Source organism: Trachinotus anak, unplaced genomic scaffold, assembly GCF_046630095.1.
Source record: "Trachinotus anak isolate AG129_WGS33_773 ecotype Australia unplaced genomic scaffold, CSIRO_AGI_Tana_v1 ptg000010l, whole genome shotgun sequence".
Lineage (NCBI taxonomy): Eukaryota > Metazoa > Chordata > Actinopteri > Carangiformes > Carangidae > Trachinotus > Trachinotus anak.
Genome location: NW_027273861.1, coordinates 22,502,071 through 22,519,870, shown reverse-complemented (window position 1 = coordinate 22,519,870; position 17,800 = coordinate 22,502,071). Strand labels below are relative to the sequence as shown.

The window sequence follows — 17,800 nt, the reverse complement described above, 5'->3', positions numbered from 1 at the left end:
CTTTCAGTTTAAGTGAAGACATGAACTGGCCGTTGAAGTGGAAGAAACTCAGTAAAACAGTATAAGACAACAAATGTGGTAGCAATAATAAAAAAGAAAAGATAAGATACCATAAACACAGCTAAAGTTACTGTAAAATATTTTATTGTCAATTTACAGTAAAATAATAAATTAACAATGGGAATTTGTATAACATATTTTGCTTCTTCATATCTAAGCCTTCAGTGAATGTTTTATATTTTAAATCAGTTAGCAGGTACATTGTTATTTTATAGATTAAGAAAATAAAATGAGTCATGTAAAGATAATAACTTTTTTTTTTTCCTGTGCACATGAATCAAATGCTCACTAGAAATTCAGCCAATTTATTTTATAAAACTATAAACGCAGGGTAAAGGGCTGGTCTTTTTAAAACATTTAAATATCAGTGCTTAGCATTTATTTAAAATAAAAAAAAGGTGGAATTTTTTCTAAAAAAGGTGGAATTTTTTCTTTCATGTCATTTAATCCATGAGTTGACATGAACACAGCTTCAATATTAATATGACAACTTTGGCCATTCCATTAGTTGCTGGCTCTCTTGTGTGATGATCGAATCTTCAAGCTCTTAAAAGAATTTCAACTGGCTTAAGTAAACTGCAAAAATTCAATTTCCCCACTTGGAGAACAGAAACTGCGGGGTGTCAGTCTGGTTGTGCTCCAGCTGCACTACACCAGTGATCATCAGTGGGATGACTGTGGTCATGTGAAAAAAGTTTGGATGTGTAGTCGTCTTTGTCGTCTTCTCCCACCAAATCTAATTCAGCTCTGCACAGACAGTGCTGCTAAGCACAGCTTTATCCCTCTAATGTGGGGAAACTATAATAGGATGAGCTGAAAGCCCAAGAGACAGGAGAAAACTGCCATCCCTGTGTGAGAGAGTTGGGTATGGGATAAGTCTAATCTCATCTCCCAGTTTAGTGTGTCTTCATCTTTTCTCTCAGTCCACTTGCCTCTGTTGGTCTTCTTTAAAAAAAAAAAAAAAAAAAAAGTCTCTCATCTTTTTGATGCCTATCTGTCTGGAGCCCCCAACTTCAACTTCAGCTTTATTGTCCCGAGGGAAATTTGGTTGTCTGCCATGGGCTTAAAATACTCATGAAAGCCCATAAAACAAAATGTATGAAACATCCCACAGATAGGACAATGAAACCAAAATATAACTCAGATAAATAACAAATCAAGGTCAAAATAAAGTCACTACTGCTGATAAATATAAACTCTGACACCAACACATAATTCAGAGCTGCTGCTGCCACATTTAAGTTTTAAAAGCAAAGCATTAGGACCAGTAAAGTGCTATAAACAGATGTGATATGAGCTGGCAAAGTGAGCCAGCTCATATTACGTTAGTCTGAAGGAAGAATCTCTGGCGCGCCTCGCATATGTTTTGAGAAGCAGCTTCGACAGGTAGAGACACTGAACTGAAGTGTGCTGAACTGAAAAATATTTAGCTATACTGTTTACTATGTGGGTACACAGATAATCTTGAGTCTGAAGCCTTGAGATCAAAACACTACTGTGAATCGACAATTTAATTAACTTGGCACACAAAAAAAAAGTCAAACCAGGTTTTGTTGACAATTATGTAAAGGCAAACAAATAAAAAAAAACCATCAGAAACTTACTCCTACATGAAATTCTTGTACCCAGGCACATCAGCCTTGAAGAAAAATCATAAAGACAGTTGGAGCTTTTTTCAGATCATCACTTTATATCAAAGCACAAGTAACCATCAGTGAAAGTGCCCATGAAGTATTAAGTCGTTCAGGTTTAATGTGACTTCAGCTAGACAGTGACCTGTGAAATCACTGATCGTGCATTTCACGAGACATTTATTATGATTAAATGATGGTAAAAAATTGCAAATGTGTGACTTTAGAGCCCCCAGTGGTGTTAGCAGAGAAGACACTCACTTTTATATATTATCAGTGACTGAATCATAAACTGTATGTCTATTCTAATGGGTGCTACCTGCCTTGATCTGAATACAAAATAAGGAGAAGCTCTGAGACAATTCTGTTCTGCTTCACTGATAACAAAGAGGGAAAGTGTTGACATGTCCTGCAGGGCTGCATCAACTGTTCAGACCGCTCTGCCCTCAGGAGGAGGCTGTGAACCGAAAGAAGTATGAAGGGGGGTATGAGTGTCACCATTAAGCCCTGCTTGCAAAAAAAAAGCCCTGCACAGATTTAAATACGACAGTAAATGCTTCAGTAAACAAATAAGGCTGAAAAACACTAGCCTGACAAGGTCCGGGGTCCTCGTTGTTTAACACAAAGAGTGACTATAGTGCTGTTTGAAATATGTTTACTCCTTGGTTTCATCACCAGGGATGTAAGAGCTACCTCTGAAATTACTGAGAACATTTGGGTCCCCGTTCTCTAAAACAGGGACAAAGCTGGGTTGAAAAAATTTGATACTCTTACGCCTATTACTGTCTCTAGCAGGAGTAAATGAAAATAGTCTTTAAAGTGCCACTGGGTTGTAAGGCTCAGGTAGTAAAGCATCCAGCCACTACTTAATGTCTGATCCTGAACTTTCCCTCTCAGCGCTTTACATTTCTGTCTCCTGCATGAGCTGACCTGGACAGATCACACACGTTATTAATCTCAGAGGGGAAGACGAGTATAATAGAAGCATTAACTCTCAGATAAAAACGATTCAAGTCATCTGGCAGCAGCTTTAAAGTAAAACCGTCCAGTGAGATTATAACCCCTAACTAACAGTTTGCCGCACCACATCTTTTTTGACTTCTGTGACACCGACTTAATTCTCTGTACCGAAAAACAGCCTCGTTTGTTTGCAAACCCATGGCATTTTATTCAAATAAAGGAATACCTGCCTAGAGGGTGTAGCACAGTCACAGATGTAGTCAGACAATTCATTTATCAGTTCATTAGATGAATCTTCAAAGACGGAGATTGCTGCGCAGTTGAGGCAGCTCAGCAGGACATCTTGACTAGACGTCCTTACATTTTCTTTCTCTCTAAAACAGCCCTGTTATAAAAGAAGCAGACCAGGTTTGTCTTGGGAGGTGCAATAATTTCACTATCCTCAGTTATTTTATCATTTGGAATATTACTTAAATAACTGCTAATGATTTAGATTCCTTAATTCAATAGGTTTCAGTCGAACTTTGCTGCAGAAAGAGAATGAGAAAGGGAGGAGGAGGATTGACTTTGGAATGGAGTGAAGGAGGTGTGGAGAGGGGGATTTGATTTTGAAGAGGGAGGGAGCTCAGACAGGGAGGATAAAGCTTTGGATAGAGGAGAAAAGAAGAGTTTGGATCTTAAAAGGACAGAGAGATGGATATGAGAAGCACTGAAGGAGCCAGATTAAGGGATGAGAGACGCTGATGGGGGGGTTTGGAAGATCTAAAGGGGTCAGTGCTGCAGGAAGTGTGCAGAGAAGCTAATGTGGATGAGGGACTTTGCAAGAAGTTATGTGAAGCATGGATGGAAATTGAGGCCATAATAAAGAGATAGTCTGATATAAGTAGCTGAATATTCAAATATTTCATTTTCTTCCCTAGCGTGTCCTAATCACTCTGCAAACCTCACTCCCCTTAACTTCTAGTCAAACAGTAACATGGTGCAAAATAAAAAAGGTAGGTAAGCCGTCACCTTTGTTACCCTGAATATTCTATAAATTCCAGTCCAGTAACAAGAATTTGCTTTTGCAACTTCCATTGTCATTGTCAGAAGTGGTTCAACTGTACCATCTGAAAGAAGTCCAGTTTTATTATATATATAATTAAATCTCTTAAAATAAATCTATATAAAATATAATTATTATCTATCAAAATCTATTCTTGATAGATCGACCAAATAGATCTCTCATTGTATATTCACCATTTCTGTAACGATCACATTCTACAGAACAGGGTTTAAACTTGATCTGTTCCTGTTAAGCTCTTATGTTTGGTGATAGTAAAGCTGTCTTCATTTGTTCAGTTTTCATTATAACAGAGCCAGAGCTTCCTTGTGGTTTTGTTAGCAATGTTCTGACAGCATACGATAACAACGTTCCTCTTGTTCCATAGTTAAATCAGAAGGTCACAAAAAACGAAGCACACATCAAAAGGACTAATTTAATAGATAAGACAGGTGCCATAGGTTACCTACACACTATTCTACACAGTATTTTAAAATATATACAGTGTAAAATATTCACAGCTATAAATACACATTCAAAAGGCATTTAAATACATCCATTGAATGAAATATCAAATATGATTTTTTATGCTGCTTTTTGGGGTAATTATATACCATACTACAGATATAATAATACAATAAATAAATTTATCTGTATAGGGGATAGAAATGTTAAATGTCAAAGGTGTCTAGCTGACAGTCTTCCCCACTGGTGTTTTTATTATAATCAAATGATTGCTTTTCTAGAGGTATTTTAGATGCAAAAGACCTCATGCATCCAAAGGTTTTCACACTCATTCAGTGAGTTGGTCACTCAGTGTCAGACTGTCCGTAAACACCACAGTCACCCAGCGTTATTTACTCGTCTTCCCCCTACTGACTGTGTTGGCTGATTCACATCTATCACGTTCGTTTATTTTTCCTACAAAAGTTGAATTTGCTGATCATTTGTATTTTTTTTTTTCATTTAATGAACAGCATAAGCATAGGCATCATAACAATGAGCAGCTCCACATGGTGATCTGAGCTAACTGTTCTGCAACAGATGGGCATGCTAATCTTCCTCATCATCCCCCTCCTCCGCCAACCCTTCTATCATAGTATTATGGTGGTTGTGTTGTTTACCAGAGACAGCAGACTGATGCAGACATGCATTTTCGAGAACAACATAAGCACTGAAATGAGCTAATTTTGCAGCAGCTCGATTCAAAGAGCTTTGCATTTCTTTGTGCCATGACACTTGAATGTGCATGTGCTATATATAGAATCCCATTTCACAATAATGCATCAATGCGACGGATGAAGAAGACAATTACTGTGGCTTCACTAAAACAGAAGAGGAGCAGCTTTCGGTATGACTTTTATAATGGCCCTGACTTCTGATACTGCATAATACTGATGTACAGTGTGTTGCTGTGTTGTTCTTGTCCTTCACTTTGGTTCATCTGTAATGTAGTTGTTGAAATAATAATGAGTCAGTCAATAAAATGCCTAAATTGTTCTTCAATCCCATTCCAAAGTCAGGAGCCGACTGCTATATGACTTTCAAAGCCTTGCTGTCTTTCAAGCACTCTATAAAAGACCACTGGGATCATGTCCTTGTGTAGTCTCATGTAAAACTTTTTTTTATAGTCCTATAGTGCTGTTACAGACACTTCTCTACCATGATTACAAATGTAGGAAGTCATGCTTGTGTGTGTATTGTTGTGTGTTATGAAGCATACATCCAACATATCATGCAGGGTTTTCACTGCTTCATTTTGTCCTTTGTGGCTAAATTCAGACTACGGGGAATTGAGCAGCTTAAATGGCTTATTATTAACCCCACAGGCTGCTATTGCTCATGTGTCAGATAGAGTTGACAATACACACACACACACACACACACACACACACACACACACACACGCGCGCTTACATTACTGTAACCCCTTCTTCTTCCTGTCCCCGGAGAGCTTGATATAACCTTCTACTTCCTTCTTCATCGCCATGACAATGCCCTTTAGAAAAATCAAAACAAAGCTAAATGTCTCAATGTCTCTGTCGTTGCAGCCATTTAGGGTTCACTCTACAGGTAGCTTTTTGTCTTTACCAAAACAGACAGAAATGACAAACTGAAAAAATGACTCATTCTTTCAGCAGCTGTGGTACATCCTCTAAAATACATAGTTTTTTACTGAATGGGTTTTTCTTCTGTAGCCTCTCATTCAGCTCAGCTTGGTAAATGCTGAGCTGGACTAGGATGCTAACATGTTGACTGAAGCATACATGTGTGTGTGTGTGTGTGTGTGTGTGTGTGTGTGTGTGAGTTGCACTGCACTGCACTGTACTTATGCGGAACCCCATGGACATAATGAATTTTCTAACTTTAATCTTAAAGGAAAACTTGTATTACTTTAAGTTAGAGGAAAAGACAGAAATCCTCATATTTGAACAGTAAACATGTGGCTACTGCCAGCAGCTAGTTTGCTTACAGTAAACAGTACTAGCTGTACAATACAGTTCCCATGTTCATGCCTGGAAGAATCTTGTGATATGATTTCAGACACCCCTAAAGTGGACCATACCATTCCCCAACCTTGACATGAGTCTAACCTCTGGTCTGCCAGCCTCTCTCCGTCACTGTTGGTAAATGTAATTCATAGCAGCTAACTAACCAGCTGGTGTAATAACTTTACTTTCTTACCTTCTGAGTTTCTGAATTAGACTGTGTCAAGTATCTAGTAATGAACGCTAATGTTTGCTAGTATCTAACTTTTCTTAAGTTGCAGTTTAGCTTACTAATGTTAGCTAGCTGATAGCTCACTCTTTCTTTTCCAGTGTTGGCTTAGCATTTCATTACCAGTATAAAATGTCATGTTATGTCATTTTAGCAAACACTAGCGCTCAGTCATGAGCAGTGAGGCAATGGGGGATTAGGTGTTGTAGGGATTTTCACGTCATTGCAGAGTTAATTATTTAATTTCAATAGTCTTTGGTCTAGTGGTTTAGTTAGTCTTTTACCTTTTTGATATTAGCTTTTATAATAGACACCCCCTTTGTTTTCACACAGGAATTCAGGACATATACTTGGGTTGGTAATTCACTGTTATTGAAATACAAGTGTTGAAGGCTAAGTAATTGTTTTAGCAGTGGTGGAAAGTAATTAAGTACATTTACTGTGAGTACTTTTATGATATGCTTGTGCTCCTTTTATGCTACTTTATACTTCCACCCCACTACGTTTCAGAGGGAAATACTTGTACTTTCTGCTTGACTACATTTATATGAAACCTTTAGTTTCAAGACTGTAACACTTCAGTTCACAGAAGCTCATGCCTGTACTGGGTTCCCTCTTGTCCTAGAGAAAAAATTGACCCCCTGATTGTCATTGTGTAATTTTGAATTCAGTGAGAAGAAAATCCTGGAACAGCTCTTTGTAGACATGAACACAGGACAAAAGTGACTTCACTTTTAGGTCCAAACTCATAAGGGTAGAGGTACAATATCACACACATTACCAACCTCATTATATTGACAAAAGATCATTTTTTACCAAAGTTCTCCAACCCTGAGTGACGAATGCTGCTGTTGCCAGCCCCGTCGCAAGCTGCAGTGTTTGCATTCGCAGTGATTGCTCCCCGAACACTCACTCCAGAGACATTTCAGGAACAGATTTCTTTTTGAGTGACATGCAAACCTCAACTGAGGAGGCTCTGAAGCTTTTAGCTCCCAGATTTGTTTGCACTGAAAATGCACTGTCGCAGCCGGAAAACTCAGTGCTTTATCTCAGCCTCAGAAAACTGTCTTTGTGTTTCCACAGAGTGATGCTGGTGTGATGTTTCTGTCTGAAAGGAAAGAGAAAAACTCTCAGAAACAGCAATAAAATGATCAGGCAGCGTTTCGGGGGAAACAGCTGCTGCGTTGGTGTTGCGAAGCCGACTGTGGTTGATTATGAGATTTTCTGCCAAGAGCCTTGGGTTTACCGGGGGGTTGGGGACTTTTGTCCTCCAGATTCAAGGGAACTCGTGAGCCTCTATTTCATGGCTCAGTGGAAACAAAGACACTGATACGATAGAACCAATTTTTCTCTGGTGCTTGTGGTGCATTTGCACCGTTAAAGTATAAGAGTGGTGTTATTTTCTCCTTTTATTGTGACCACCAAATCCCATTTAGTAAATAAAATTAATTTATTTATTCCATCATTACAATAATCATCTTGGCTTGTCAAACTAGTAAAGCAGTGTAAACAAGCAACCTCTGCATGTTCTAATTAGATACACTCTCCAGTCTCAGAGGTCTCCAGAATAAATGACACCTGCAGTGTTCATTATAAAGAACACACATGCTCCATGAACAGTCTCAATGGTTGTTAGATGGATAAATTTATTGTTGGTTTTGGTCTTTTCAGGGGACTCATTTGTAAAAAGAAGGAAATAAAATAACACCAGTGTTACCTTTAAAATAGCACCAGAACTTCGTAAACTAACGTCTTGACAACTATTCCAAGCCATAACTTTGAAATTGTTTAAATCAGCCACTGTGAATTGAAACTATGCAACATTTTTCCACTGGACCACATGCTTTCTTCTATCCTCCTCAACCTTTCCCTGCAGATAAAAACAAAAACAGCAGTGATCTCCATGAGCACACATTAAGTTTTCCCTGAGTCTCTGAGTCCCAGTGTTGTCTGCCATTAAAGTTATATCCCACAGAGATTACTCTGTGGGACAGAGACATTTATGGAGATAAACATATATGGGCATAAATACAGAGATACTCTGCTGTAAATATTTCATACTCTGCTGTAAATATTTCATCACTTTATTTCCCTGGGTTTGCCGACAAATGGATCCTACACACAGTCTGAAACTTGGGGTCTTGTACAGAGCTCAAGTTTGTATCGTATGTGAGTGTGTGTAATTGATTTCAGTAAAAGCATGTTGCCCTTTGAGCATACTATAGGCTAATGTATGAGTATGTGTTATGCAAGTGTTTACAGGAGTGTAAATGCAGTTGTTTACATAGACACTTAGGAGAGTTGTGTTTGTAAGTGTGTTATTGGTTCGTCACGGCCCGGTGTGTTTACGTCCAACTGGTTTGGGGGGAATTGAAAAGAAGAAAAGAATTTAGTTCAGGGAGAAATATTCTGAAAGGCATCATTTCATGCATAGAGTCTGGTTTTTGCCCTTGTTCCATCGAACTGTTTCCGTGTCATTTTGTGTACCTGGACTTGTGAAGCAGTTGTCCACAGATTGAAGTAATAATCCACCTCCACGATGTTGTGTCTCTCTGATTGTACGTCTGTGGAACCAAAACGCTGCAGGTCAAATCTTGATTGCATGTCTGTGTACATGCATTTGTCGGTGCTTCAAAATGCGTGTTTACATATATATATATGTTCTATTCCTATATTTAGACTGAGTCTGCCAGGAGACAAAGAGATGTAGAGGAAAAACACTTTAAGCAAAGGCTGACCCTGACACAGAACATACACATGTTTCTGCTAGCTGATGCATGTATGTATGCTGAATGTATGTTCAATCAATGAATGCATGTGGAGTATTTATTTGCATGAGTGCCTGCTTGGAAACAGTACATTTCAAATGTGTGGGGTTTTTTTCAGTATGTATATGTTTCTACTGGTCTTGGTTGCAGAGTGTGTGTCTGCAGTGTGTGGGTGAAAGTTATGCGTTCGATATTACGTACGGCACAGTGTGATTCTCAGTGTGCATAGAGTCATCTGACCCTTAGCTGAATATCAAGCGTTAATGAAAATGAATGAACTGTGTACAAAATTGTGCCTCCACATGTTTTTTGTGAAACCTGTATGGATACTGATGGTTTTGACTCCTGTTGCTTACGTGTGTGTGTGTGTGTGTGTGTGTGTGTGTGTGTGTGTGTGTGTGTACAGTACAGATGCAGTGTTATGCTGGTGAGTCATGTCTGGAGGTCATGCTGTGAGGACTGACAGGTTAAACTTGCAAAGAGGAGAGTGAGATACCACAGTGTGTGGGCAAAACCTCTCAGCACGCCTCGCTCTCAGAGCTGTGCAAGATGAGTTAGGTGAGTAGCAGAAGCTTTCTAAATAACTGATCTGTGTGTGTGTGTGTGTGAGAGAGAGAGAGAGAGAGAGAGAGAGAGAGGGAGGGAGAGTCAACTAGAGGGCAATAGATGGATCTTATTTTCATGTGTACAAGAATATGAAAGTGCAACATATGACACGAAAGCTCATTAACTAGCCCCAGCGCACTGAATGTTCAAAATAATTTAAATGTACAACTACAGTTTATTTTATATAAAATAAAATGACTTCCAAGCCAACTTACATTCTCGAACTGCTGCAGCTTCTACAGCAAGCGAGGGACTAAGCAAATAAGGCACAAGAGACACAGATAGAAGTGAAAAATGAAAGGTTTTATTAATTCAGAACTCCTACTATGTGTGGGGCAAAATAACACAGCTTGAGTTTGTTTTAGCCACTGAGGTCAAGCTCAGAACTTGAACTACAGCTGTGAACAGGAGGGAACAGGAGGGAAATGTATACCTGTCCGGACACACAGTGACAGACGTCAGGGAGAAGGGCACACACTTTATTATTCTAAGTATAGAATTACATTAACATTAAATTGAATAATGATTTTCAGTTTAATCTGCAATTGTAATTTGCTTAGTGTTCTTGCAGAGGACAAAATTCATTTTGAATAACATTAATTAATTATGAAGGTCCTAAAGGTCAACTCAAAGCAAAACTCAAGTGTTACAGTGAATGGGTTTGTTGTATTATTTATTTGAGAGGAGAAATACAGAATAAGACAGGATAAATGCAAGACATTAGCCAGATACGATCATGATTGTTACCTCTGGTTACTGCATGGAAAGAGAAGGTACTATTTCCTGAAATCCTTGACCTTTATCACAGTCACACTGTGACCCATTTTGACACCACATAGAGGGACTGATGATGATAATCCTGGACAAACACAGCTCTTACCTACTACGGCACCTCTCAAGTGTGCTGTGATGCATCGGCGGGGCTCAGTGGCTTTCAAGGTCAGACTAATCTCACCCGCTGTGTGCATAAATGATGGGGTAAAGATGTTTTTGTGCATTGTTGTGAGAGTAAACAGAAATTGTTTGTCTTTTGTCTGAGGTATAAAATAATAGAAGTAAACAGGGTAAACGTGTTGCTTAGAAACATTCAGTTTTCATCACCTGAGTTGACAGATGGTGATTTTTTTTTTTCAACTAGAGAGAAAATGAAAGCAGCATCTAGTGGAAGTGTGAGGAACTTGGAAAGTGAAGTAGTGTTTGGTAAGAATAAAAGAGAAAACAGTGTGACATTCAGGTGGAACAGAAACACAGTCGGCAATAGTATGACACAGTTGTAGTCCATTTACAGTGCGTATGTGTGCATGTGTGTGTGATCGCCTGATACAGACGGGAAGACAGTGAAGGACAGTGCTGTCTCTGCTGTATTTGAATTATTTATTACATGCTGATATTTGTGTGTATGTCTGCGTACCTGTTTGCATGTGCGTGTCCTTGTTTGTTAGTGTGTGTGTGTGTGTGTGTACATGCTTGCGTGCATGTGTCTCAGCACCCCTCTCAAACTACCAGATGGCAATGTTTCCTAATCACGGCTGTGTTACTTAAGTAGTAAATCCCCCTGTTGAAAAAACCAAACACACATGCATTGATACATACATACACACAAACACACACACACACACACACACACAAACGCCCTTGGCCGTGTTTCCGCACCTTCCACACAAGTGCATGCACATAAACACCTTGTTAATGTCCTCACCTTGTTGTGACATGTGCACACGTCAAACACTTCATTAATTACACACAAAACAAATGGACATCTTGGGATTGATGGGTTGGAGGAAACGGGTCGAGAGGGAATCAGCAAAAAGCTGAGTCCAGTTAGACGTACAAAATGCACCGTGTCATAGATTTAACAGATACGATCTGTCGCGCACAGTAGCATCATCTCTCATCAAATGGAGGACTCCAGTTGTCATCTGTCTTGGTGCCCAGTGACAGCATTTCACACAGGGAGGAGAGGAATTATGTCAGTGAAATTAGATCAGTGTGGAAGCATCATGAAAAAATATTTATTATCGCAGTGGTAGTATTTTAATCTTTGTAGCATTGGCTATACATAGCCTTGAGATCTGCTTTGCATATTATGATTTAGAGTTATTTTATTTTACCTCAATATAGGGATGTCTAAATGTGAGACTGAGTCAATCCACTGAGATACAGGGGAAGGGATTGAATTGATTTGCATTCACTTCTGTTTTGTTCCCTTTTCAATTCAACGTAATCCACTTCTTTCCTCTTTGGTTGCAAATGAAATGCAGCTGAGCTCCAGAATAGAAATAGATCCAGATAGATTCATTCCATCTCAATCTGTTGTCATATAGAGGGGATGTTTATAACCCAGCAGATAAATGTTTATCTCCTGTAAACATATCTATTCAAACTATGACTTTATTCATAGCAGTATGACAGATGAGTGTCTTCACAGTGGAGGTGGTGCTGCATATCTCATCGCAGTATGTTTGTGTGTGTTAACAATCCTTGCCTCCAGAAAGGGAAGGGTAATCACATGTCTGCACTCAGATAGTGGGGGTCTCTCCCTGCTCCTCTCCTTTATTACAGTGAACTAGATTGGATAGACTCAGACCGGCTATACAGTGTCTGCAGAACCTGAGCAGGAAGCAAGTGGTTTATATAGCTTTGTGTGTGCAGCTGTGTGTGAAGACGCAGAAAAATGAATGTGTGTAAATGTGTTGTATTTTCTGACAAACCAAACATACATCAGGCTTAACAATTAATTAATTATGTAAACAGATATTACACTTTGGTGCGCTTCTGTGTCTGCGTACTCCAGTCAGTACGAACCGCTGCTGTCAGCATTATTTAATTTCATTCAAATATCCACAGATTCCAGAAGCCCATTTACAATGTGTGTTAGGGGCTTTATTTATTTATGCTTGTGCACGCTTGTGCATGTTCACATCATAGGTGGTAGATGATAGAGATGCAGAAGGTTCTTTTTTAGGACAGGATTGGTTGTATGAGGGCTAAAAATACTTTGTGCTGACAATATAACAGTTTACCCATGAGGTTTGTGTTTATGGCTTTTTGGAAGATGTGAATCATTTGTGTTTGCTTGGTTTTCAGGGACTTCCTTATGACTAAGCGCCATGTTTGGATACAATAATTATGATAACTGTGATACGACATGTATGTCACATTGATCGACTTTGAAATGAACTTGTTTGAATCTACAATCTTGAAAGCGGCCTGACAATTAAACTGAATTGTCATTGTTGTTTCAGCCTGACATTGTGTTTAGTGCTCCAGCAGTAATCTGTCTGGGATGTTTTTTTTATTTTCGCCTTAACCAATATGTAGTGAGTTACACACCTCTCCTGCAAGCAAATTTGCAGTCGACATGGAACCATTGCAGATTTACTTGGGGAAGAAATAAATTAGTTAAACATATTAATGACTAAATCTGTAAAGCTGCGTTGATCTCATTCATACTTAATGCAGTTTTTGATGCCATTCTTCTGGCTCTGGCACAGGAGGATGACATCCCCATTCCTTATCCTGTGACTTTGCTAGCTAACACTGCAGGTTTACTGTTCAGCATAAATACTTCCTATGAGATATACTAAATGTTAAAGAGGGAAAATACTCTGCCAATGTGAAATAGGGTGGCACGGTGGTGCAGTGTTTAGTTTCCTCACAGCAAGAAGGTTTGAGTTTGCATGTTTCTCCTCTCACCTGAACGGCTTTTCTTTGGGAACTCCGGCTTCTTCCAAAGTCCAAAGACATGCAGTTTAGGTGAATTGGGGACTCTAAATTGCCCTTAGGCTAAATATAAGCCCTGTTATAGACTGGCGACATGTCCAGCAATAAACTTAGAATCAATTTTTATGAAATCCAGCAAAATTAATCAATCTTTTTTTAGTTTTACACAATAAACGAGTCAGTAGAAAGTTTGACTCATTCATATTCCGAGTTTCTGAATTGTACCACCATGACTTTATGAAATATTGTGACATGAGGCCTTTTAAAGCTCATTCAGGCTAATAAATGGTGAACAATGAGAGGCTGAAGTAGTGTAGTTGTAGCTAAGTGGGTCTTCCTGTAAATATTACTGCTGACAGATCAGACCATGGCCTGCTCAACAGTACATTAAGGACGTGATAGCAGCCTCCCTCTACCTTCATATTGCCATATGTTTATGAGCCCTTGAATGAAGCAACAGCAATAATGACAGGCAACAGCGCACCAGATGCACTATTATGTGCACACAAAATGGTCCTGTAATTGGCAGCACAATAGAGGAAGGGTTTAAAAATGTCTCTCTCCTTCTCGTAACATCTTACCACCTCATTTCTCACAACGCTAAGCATTAAAGACTTTATGAGCACAACTCGGCCTCAATGCTAAGCAGTCCCATGAGCGTGATTCTTTTCTGTCCCACATAAAAACATGTCTGATATTTGACACAAGAAGTTGAAAGGGTCAATGATGTGGTTGCCGGAAATGAGTAAATAACATTTGTAGTCAGTAGGCTTCTGCTTTGTTTCCAAATCCTCATTTCAACAGAAACCTGCTCTTGCAGTCGCTTGAGGAGATTAGACATGCTTTGTGGTGGCAGAGAGACAAGGGATTTACAAAAAAAGGAAAAAGCCCAAATCACTCTGTGAGGGAGGGAAAAGGACTGCCATAATGAGCAGTTATATATTAGTAAAAAATGTCAATTCTCAGTCTGTCTCTAAATTCAACCCGAGACTGAAAGATGAAGTGAGAATGTAGAAATGAAACAGTAATGTTTTCATATCTCAGTGTACACAGCTCTTGTGCTTGGATTTAACAAGAAATTCATTACATGACTCAAGCATCAGTCAGAAACAGAATTCAAGGTTGATTTATATTTTTACTAAGTGTAGAGCAACAGATGTACAAAAAATATGCTTTAATCCCATTTTCATTGTTTGAGTTAGGTTTATGTATTTTGACAATTTGCAGATTGAGTATGATGAGTTTAACTGCTTGAATGGCGAAGCTGCAGGAAAAGCTTCCCTGCGATCTCTTAGGTTAATGTAGGTCAGAAAATGTGAGCTCCTGTGGATTATATGAGACAAATGTCACGTACTATATGTACTTGGTGGTAAATAATCATCTTTTTCAAGCTGTGGAAAAATTACAGTCTATGTTTCACTAATTCTGTCCCTCAGAAACCAGTGCAGAGAGAGCGCAGAGTCTCACAGGGCTTAATGAACAGGGACAGACCGGAGACAGCATATGTGGAGTAATCACATGCAACATGACCTGGTCACACACACTCACACACACATGCACACACACACAGACACACACACGGACACACAGTGTAGTCACAAATTTATTATGTAGGAGATCCAGAACATGAGAACGGGCATTCACAAAGTATAATATATGAACTCACAAGAGAGTAATATTGGCTTTTTTTCCCCACATTATTCCTCCCCGTGCTGACTGGTACAGCAAAGAACTAAAGCACTGATTATTTACTGCAACATGGGAATCTCTTCAGAAGTTGTCTGTGGTTGTAAAAGGAGGCAGATGTAAAATGTAGGTTGTGGGAATTCACTGAGGTCATGTTGCTGAAAGGTTAATAATAGCTCTGGTGCTTCTAATCACACTGACTCAACAGGGTAAAAGAGAGAAAATTATCTTCACTGTGTGTGCTCACAATCATGGGATGTAGCCCACGCTCACAGGTGTGTGGAGAGAAATACTAACACCTAATATTATTCCCATGTGCCTCCCCCAGTGTTGATAAATTGGACTGATAAAATGTATAATAAATTTTATCAAATGCACAAAGAGACACCATATTCCACAACTATGTTACTGTGTTGGCCAAATTTAGATAAACAAATCTTTCAGTTTCATCTTTTCTGTGTTGAGTGCAGAGAGGTGGGTGTGTTTATCCATGCTTAGTACGAAGGATGAAACCAGGGAACAACAGCTGATCCATCTGAAATGGGAAATAAAGAGTCAGCTGGGTTTTGCTTACAACAGGGGCAGGAGGACATGTCCAGTCACCTTCCCCAGATGTTAGGAAATAAGGAAGATCTAATAGGCTATGTATGCAAACTGCTTCTGGGATGGAATATGGAAAATAGGGTGGGGGGGCGCTACGATGTTGTCTTTTTTGATTTTTCCACTAGAAGGTGCACAAGTCATAAATTGTACTCATAACTTTAAATAGTAACTTTCAGGGAAAGCCTCAGCCAAATAAATGCAAAGTAATACCCAGATGCAATGGTGGAACAGTACAAATTTTACATACTGAACATGACTATTTCCATTTTTCGCAACTTTATTCCTGTACTACACTACATTGCAGGGGGGAAATATTGTACTTTTCCCACTGCGTTACATTTATCTGACTGCTGCAGATTTTGATTTTACATAAAACAAACAATGGTCTCATAAAGTATGACGCACTGTGATAGACCAGCGACCTGTCCAGGGTGTCCCCCGCCTTTGTCCAATGTCAGCTGGGATTTTTCACCCTCTAAGGACAAGCGGTGTGGCTGATGGATTTGCACAATTTGCTTTGCAATTCTGTTGTTTTAGCACCATGACAATAAGCTGACTGTGTTCTCAAGCAGGGGAAAACAGTCTAGTGGTTGGTGCTAACGTTAGCTAGCATAGTTCTGTCAACAGATATTAAAAAATAAAAACAAAACATTTAAATCTCACCTCCAGCTCTCCTTGAGGAATAGACAACCAGTGTTGGCCATGTCTCAACCGTTTTCTCATCCAGACTTGTTTAGCCTGGTTTCTGCTTTTGTTTTGTCTCAACTGCAAAATTGTCCACAATTATAGTTTCAGCACGTCTGAGATTAGAGAAGAAAATCAGTTAAATTGCTCTTTATGTGTGTGATGCAACCTGATCAACACATTTTTGACAAAGCTAATTGTTTTCCCTTCCTTTCATCTTCAGGATAAAGACATACACTTACAGATGAATTGTAAAAACAAACAAACAACAAAACAAACAGTATTCTGAACATGTTGGATTATGGATTGTTTTAAAATATGGCAGGCGTTTGTTATTCTGTAGAAGTTATGTTTGTATAACTGTGGATTGGATATATTGTACATATTTAGATTATTCATATTACATTTTGTAGTAGAAATAATAACATATACAGATCACAGTGTGTCCATAAAATCCTTGCTGATATTGTAATGCTAAAAATCATTAGGTGATTTTTCGTGGCTTTACTCAGTTCATTCTGTAATTGACAGCTCTCTGGTCCCACACCAGCATGAGATGCTCTGATCGTCTCTCTCTTTTTTTCTGCCTCTCAATTGGTCCACACTACTCGCCTGGGAGGAGGGAGGAGGGAGGGATGGACTGAGGGGCACACCGGGTTTTCACATGCATCTGATGTGTGAGCGCTTCCAGCCGCCCCAAACATAAAGGACCCCGGTCTGAGGGAGGCGTGAGAAAAACGGGACAAACAAGGATCACTTTGATTCATGCGGTAGTTTTTTGTTTCCAAATTTTGTTTTAATCTCGGGGAAAAAAAAAAAAAAAAGTGGACAAGCAAGACAACCTCAGATCATGTGAATACGGAACAAAAAAAAGAAAGAAAAGAAAAACGTCGGAAGAGTGCGGACTGCTCTGCTCGTTGGGGACCACTGTGGAGTGAACATATCCCAACAGAGGATGGTGGGAATACTCGCTGTTATGGAATAAAAGACATTTTTGTGGGGGGGTGGGGGCACTGACAGCTCTCTGCACGGTCAGAAAACAACGCGGATAAGACGTCGGGATTTCCCTTTGTCCCCACGTGTGGTGGGTGAGCTGTGGAGAAGACGCAAGGTAATCTGCTGTTGTCTGCACACTGGCGACTCATATTTACTTTTTTTTAATGAATTTTGTGTTGCTGTGTCGCTTTGGTGAAGGACAGGGCTGAATGAAAATGTGGTTTTGTGGAGATGTGCTTGGTTGGCTTTGTTTGGCTCCTGTCAGACTGAAATGCAACGACAACTTAAGCCTAACCCCAGGTGTTTCCCCTTCCTATTTATTG

At 39.3% G+C, this 17,800-nt stretch overlaps 1 protein-coding gene across 2 annotated transcripts in view; it reads left to right on the top strand.

The window, feature by feature from the left end:
- Window positions 1–9,722: 9,722 nt before the first annotated feature.
- pde4ba (phosphodiesterase 4B, cAMP-specific a) overlaps window positions 9,723–17,800 on the top strand; it is a 179,138-nt gene continuing 171,060 nt past the window's right edge. Inside the window, exon 1 of one of the 2 annotated variants that reach the window (XM_071486200.1) lies at window positions 9,723–9,737. The gene's annotated coding sequence lies outside the window, so the exon portion shown is untranslated. Of the gene's footprint in view, window positions 9,738–17,170; window positions 17,593–17,800 lie in introns of those variants that run through there. The other variant, XM_071486199.1, reaches the window with a different exon arrangement.